Genomic DNA, 6,949 nt, shown 5'->3' on the forward strand with positions numbered 1-6,949 from the left:
CACTATTGATACTATGTATAAGATAGATAACTAATGAGAACATAGTGTACAGCAAGAGAACTCTACTTAATGCAATGGGGTGACCTAAATGAGAAGGAAATCCAAAAAAGAGGGGATATATTTATACGTAGAGCTGATTCGTTTTGCTGTACAGTAGGAACTAACACAACATTGTAAAGCAACTATACTCCAATAAAAATTAATTTAAAAAAAAAAAAGAGTAGCCTTCAGGAAATCCTGAGTCAGGAAACTGAACTTTTTTAGGAGTGCAGTTTAAAAACTATCTTCAATTGCCTTCATAATTTATTTTAATATATTACTCCAGATACATGCTAATTTGGAAAAAAGGGAAAAATGGAAACAGCAATTCCCACTAGACAGCTACTTTTAACATTTTGATATATTACCTTCCTACCTTCTCTTTTTCTTTTCTTCCAAGAAAGCTGCCTTTTTGTAACATAAGGATGACTTAAAAATGAACTCCTTAGTCAAAAGCAATATTGTGTCAAATCTCCATTAGTACAAGGATAGTCATATTGGCAGAACCATTGTGGTCAGGAGTGGCAAACCCATATCCTGAGGAAGTTCTTTCCAGTGAGGACAAACTGCTGCCCCCTCCATTGTGATCGACCTGCCACGAGGTAGCCTTCTGGTCTTTCTTGGGGAAAGGGCTGTGTAAAGGGCACAGCATCAGTCTCTGCTGTTGGCAGGTTAGGCACTCAGCAATGAGGATAGCCACACCAGCCCTGGGGGAGCGGGGTGGGTACATGTTGTCGGGCCCACATATAACCTTTACCCCCACCACTGTGGCTGGTGAGCAAGCACTGAGGTAACTGCAGAAGGAGGCTGCCTGTCACTCACAGAGCAGGTCATTTTGTCCACCTGTTTACTGAAAGTCTCCTCTACATGGATGCCCTTTGCTGAGTATTACGGGACCCAATTTTTTTTCACACTCTATATTCATTGTGAAAGTTTCATGCACATACCTCTTTCCCATCTTCTTTGTCACCAACCTGCCAAAACTTTTTTCTGAGTCTCCAACTTTTAGACAAACTGCCAGCCAGTATCCATGAATCAGTATATTTGCATTTTTGACCATCTCTCAACGCAGACACAGTGGACAAATGCATTGCTCAAAGTTCTACTCGCTGAGAGGATTTCCCACCACAACTGTCTTGCAGGGACACCCCTGAATGGAGTTGTAATGCTGCAGCCATCTGCTTCCAGTTGATGCCAACACACTGTGAAAACCAGCTATAAACTAGGCCTTAGCTTTTTTCTTCCTCAGTCAGATGCTTATGTCTTCAGGAGCTGCTTGCACTTAATCTTATTTATACCATTTCCACTTGATGGTGGATTGCTGATGACTTCAACCAACCTTGTATCTTGGTGGATGAGAAAACATCCAGTTCATCCTAGGAAGCTCAGGTCATATGGTCTCTTAGATGTCCCAGATCAGAAGTTCAGTTGGTACCAGGATCCAGTAGCAAACCAAGAGCTGTTTCTTAAAAGGGTAGTTATCTATTCCAAAACCCTAGTGGCCTGTGCTTTTGCTAGCATGACTGTTGCAGCCAGCCTTTAAAATGGTTCTCAATGATCCCCACCTCTGTTACTCATGCCCTTAATCCCATTCCCTTGGGTATGAGCTGCACTAGCGGCTTGCTACTTAATAGAATATGCAAAATGATGGGATGTAACTTGAGATTAGGTTATAAAAAGACTGTGGCTTCCATTTTCAGGTCAATATCTCTCTGCCTGTCTGTCTGTCTGTCTGTCTCTCTCTCTCTCTCTCCACTCACACTAGGGAAAGCAAGCAAGCTGCCTTGCTGTGAGAAGCCTATGGAAAGGCCCACAGTTTATCAGCCTGGAAGGAACTGAATGAAGCCTGCCAACAACTATGAGTGAGGTTGGAAGTAGATCCTTCAACCCTACTCAAGCCTTAAGGTGACTGTAACTCCGCCCAGTGGCTTGGCTAGATTGCAACCTCAGGAGATGCCATGAGCCAGAACCACTGAGCTAAGCTGGTCCTGTACACCTGACCAACAGAAACTGTGAAATAATAAATGTTTGCTGTTTTAAGCTGCTAAATTTTGAAGCAATCTGTTATGCAATAATGGATAAATAAATATAATGACTATCTGTGGACTTACGGCTGTTCTACACAATATTGCTTCTGACCAAGGAACTCATTTCTCAACTAAAAAAGTGTGCCAGTAAGCTCATGCCCACTGGGTTTACTGGTCTTGCCAGGTAGGAAGGATATCCCTCAGAAGCAGGAGAGCTGATAAAAGAGCCTAGTCAATCAGTCACAGTGCCGGCTGAGAAACAACACACTGAAAGGTTAGGGCGCTATCCTGTAGGATGTAGGCTATTCTTGGGATCAGAAACTAATATATTCTTTTCTCCCATAGCCTGAATACATGAACCAAGGGGTAGAAGTGGGAGAGGCTCCTTCAATATAATAGTTAATTACAACCACCCCGCCCAAATTTTGTTTTCCATCCTTGCAAGTTTGATTGCTCTTGGTTTAGAGGTTTTAATTCCCAAAGGCAGAATGCTCCCACCAGAGAACGTGACAATACCTCCAATGAACTGGAAGATAAGACTTCCACTGGCAATGCTGAGCTTCTCATGCTATTGAAATAACAAAGAAGAGATCATTGCTTTTCCTGGGGCAATTGCTCCCAATTACTAAGGGTAAACTGAGTAGCTGCTATAACAGTCCAGGAGGACTATGTCTAGAGCCCAAGGCATTCTCTGAGTTCTCTCAAATCTGGTTGTACAAGTTAAGGCAAAACTACAGCAACACATTAAAGACAGACCACTAAGAACAGATTTAGGGTGTTTAGGTGTTTTTAAATTATACAATGATATAAAAATATAGAAAAATACATGTGGGTTTACCTCCTGAAATAATGTTATATTAGAATACTTTTTTTAGGTATTAGAAATAAAGCACTGTTTCATTTGCCTATGTTAAAAAAAACACAAAACACAGACCACTAAGATTTAGACCCTTTGGGAGTGAAGTTTTGGATTGCCTCCATCAGGAAAAGAACGCTGACTGGCTGTGGTGCCAGTCAGAGAAAACAGAGAATTTACAGCAGATATGAGTGTGCACGACTGCAGCAGTTATGCAAATTTTCTTCCTTCCTCCTTATGTATATATTAATATATATTTACTTATTTTTTCCTTGCCCTTCATTGTCCCTCTTTATTTTCTATGAGGACTATTACTGGTGATTAACTTTACAATTTGGTCTGTACGCTACAGAATATTTATTTAGTTGGGATTGAGTAAAACAGATAATAACATCCCCCAGAGATGGCTATGGTGACTGTTGGGACTTTAGATTTCTTTTGAAGAAGAGGACGGAAATATCTTTGTTTGTAAAAAGGACAGTTGCATCGTGTGAAGCAAAAGCAAAGAATGTTATTGTTGTAAGATAGAAACATGTAAATGGATACTGAACAACCAAAAAAAAAAATAGATTCTGCTATAGCTATTCACTGTCTCCCAGCTCCAAGCACACCTTTCAAGACTCTGTTCATGATGTTTGGGTGTACAAACTAAAACTTCCAGACTCCCTTGCCAATTGGTTTCTGGTTAGATTCTGCAAAAGGGAAGCCCAAGGTGGAACTTGGAAAGAGGAGAGAAGAAAGGACTCTTCCTGCTTTCAGCTCCTGTCAGGGATGCTCCAGCAGCAGCAACAACAGCAGCCGCCAGCTATGGCTCCAACCAAGCTTTCTTCAGCTGGCCCTGCCACATACCCTGCTACGCTCCCTTGGCAGTAAGGATATTAGTTCCGCTGTGCTCCCTCACCTGCTGGGCCATACCACCTGAACCATCTAAGCACCTGCCAGGTTGCATCCCTCTCCTTTAAAAGTCTGAGTACCAACCACAATGCTCCTGAGGTCTGATAACCAGCTAAAGAGCACCCTTTCTTGAGAGACATGATCAGTCCCAGAGAGCCCCTCCTTCAAAGTTGTAGGTTCTGATAAAATCACTTGTATTAGTCATGGGGTCTTCAAAGAAATAGAACCAATAGGAGGAAGATATACAGAAAGACATATAGACAGACAGAGAGCGACTTACAAGGTATTGGCTCATGTGATTATGGAGGCTGAGAAGTCCCACATCTGCAAACTGGGGACCCAGGAAGGCCAGAAGTGTTGTTCAAAAGTCTGAGAGCCAGAGAGCCAATGGTGTAGGTTCTAGTCTGAGTCTGAAGGCCTGAGAATGGGGAGCACAAAGGGCAGGGAAAAATTGATGCCCCAGCTCCAGCAATCAGGCAAAGGGCAAATTCAACCTTCCTCTACCTTTTTGTTCTATTCAGGCCCTCAAAGGATTATATGAAGTACACCTGCATTTGGGAGGGCAATCTACTTTACTCAGTTCACCAATTCAGCTGCTAATCTCTTCCGGAAACATCCTCACGGACACACAAATAAATACTGTTTAAACAGATCTGGGATTCAAAATTTTTCATCATAAGTTTCAACAGTTCTAGGAAAGAAGGTAATCAATGTTATAAATATTGTCATTTTAAAATAAAACTATTCCATCACTCTCAAATTTATCCACTAGACTCTAAAAACCATAGCTGTTTAATATCTACCATCTCCATTAAAAAAATACATTCCCTTCCCCCACAATTTTATAGTTTTATGCTTAAAAGTTCACCTTGTTATATTTCTCTATGTATTTTAATTTACATTGTTTTAAAATTTTCAGTGAACACAAGACTCTTAAATTTTTTAAAAATTTCTTCTGGCTTGATTAATTACTATCAGCATTATTATACAATGGAGCATAACAAACATATGCTTTGATATGCCACTAAATATAAAAGTAAAATTTATGGAAATACATCTCTTGGGACTTCCCTGGCGGTGCAGTGGTTAAGATGCCGCACTTCCATTGCAGGGCGCACGGGTTTGATCCTTGGTAGGGGAACTAAGATCCTGAATGCCATGCACTGTGGTGAAAAAATAGGGGAAAAAAAAATGAAAAAAATGAAATATATCTCTTAATGAGACTGATGTTCTTTTTTAAAAAATTAGATCATGTATCTATGGACAGATAATGTTAATTACTGGGATGAGACAGAGCTCAATGGAAATCAATAACAAAAAGTTATCAAGTGTGGGGCTTAAAAATATATAATTGTTGTGTGTATTATTTACAAAATATTAATAATATAGATTATAGAAGCTACAACACACTCCACATGGTAGGGGTGAACAGATACCAGAGAAGTAACTCACAATTCTTACTAAGTGGTAATCTACCAAAGTTTAAAAAGAAACGGATTTAGGGCCTCCCTCGTGGCACAGTGGTTAAGAATCCACCTGCCAATGCAGGGGACACGGGTTCGAGCCCTGGTCCAGGAAGATCCCACATGCCGTGGAGCAGCTAAGCCCGTGCGCCACAACTACTGAGCCTGCACTCTAGAGACCGTGAGCCACAACTGCTGAAACCTGCAAGCCTAGAAGCCCGTGCTCCGCAACAAGAGAAGCCACCGCAATGAGAAGCCCGCGCACCACAACGAAGAGTAGCCCCTGCTCACTGCAACCAGAGAAATGCCCGTGCACAGCAATGAAGACCCAACGCAGTCAAAAATAAAATAAATTAATTTAAAAAAAAGATTTACATTTTCTAGTAGCCTTTCAGCAAAGCTACTGAAAATGTTTCTCCTAATAATCAGAAAAATAAGCTTTATTTAAAGGTGTCATGTTGATCTGTGGAAAGGAACATTGGAGCTTTCATCTCCTTACTTAAAATCATGCAAATATATATAATAAGGTACAGGTTTATCTCTTAGTTTGAGAAGACTTTTCAGAGACTAATATTTCAGTTTGTCCCTTTATTTGGTGCCTTTGAGATTTTCTTATATTCCGGGGGAATACACCATAGGAAAATTAGACTGGGTAAAAAATAAGCTTTCCTTTTGTAGAGAGGAAAAATGGAGATTGTGAAAGAGAAGCTAAAAAGGAGAAACTGCAAAGTCCTACTTTGACTGCCAGCAACTCTATTTTAGAAAGAAGTACATATTTAAGTAGAGAAATTTGGAAACATATTCTCTAAAAACTACTGACATCTGAAAACTTGAAGTTCATGGGAAGGCTCTGTGAAACTCAAGTGGTATGAATACCCTTGCTTGAAAGTCACTAAAGAATATTTTTAAAGAATATCAAAATATTAAATGTACCCATTGTGCACATAGGGTCCAATCAACAGAATTACTTGGATTAGGTCGTTATTAAAAAATGAAGACGCATACTGAAATATCAATACAATTTCAGGTATAGAAGTAGGAACAGAAGTACAATTTTGTTTGAGGAAAATAAACATCTTCTTCAAGAACTTCACAAAAATTTCTTTGCAGTAGTCCCACCTTTATTTTACCCAAGCTGAGACTAACAGTAGTGACACACCCAAGCCAAGATTAATCATAAACCCATCATGTACACTGTTGACCTTAAATCTCTTGCTCCAAAATTCCCAATCTCTGCATTCCAACCTACCTCGTTAACACTGCCACACGCCTCATCAGAAGCAGCAGATATCATCACTAGTCTTAAAAGCCCCAAACTTATCACAGCCCCTCCAACAGCTATACTAAAAGTGTAGCTTGACTGTAAAATAGAAAGACATTTCATGCCTTATGTATTATAGAAATTAACTTATAAAATTTACTCCCTGAAAATACAAATAGCAAGCAATACTATCATCATCATATTTAAAACAAACTGAACTCAACTGTCCAAGGCCACAGAAATCACTGACAAGAATTACGATTATGTACGTGGAGTAGTTATTTTCATTACACCTTTTTATACAGACTAATTCTGCACTTTCTGAATGTTTTATAATATCTTCTGGATCTGTATCTTGTACTATGTTTTTTTTGTTTGGGTGTTTTTTGAATTTTATTTTTTTATATAT

Source organism: Lagenorhynchus albirostris, chromosome 2 (assembly GCF_949774975.1).
Source record: "Lagenorhynchus albirostris chromosome 2, mLagAlb1.1, whole genome shotgun sequence".
NCBI lineage: Eukaryota > Metazoa > Chordata > Mammalia > Artiodactyla > Delphinidae > Lagenorhynchus > Lagenorhynchus albirostris.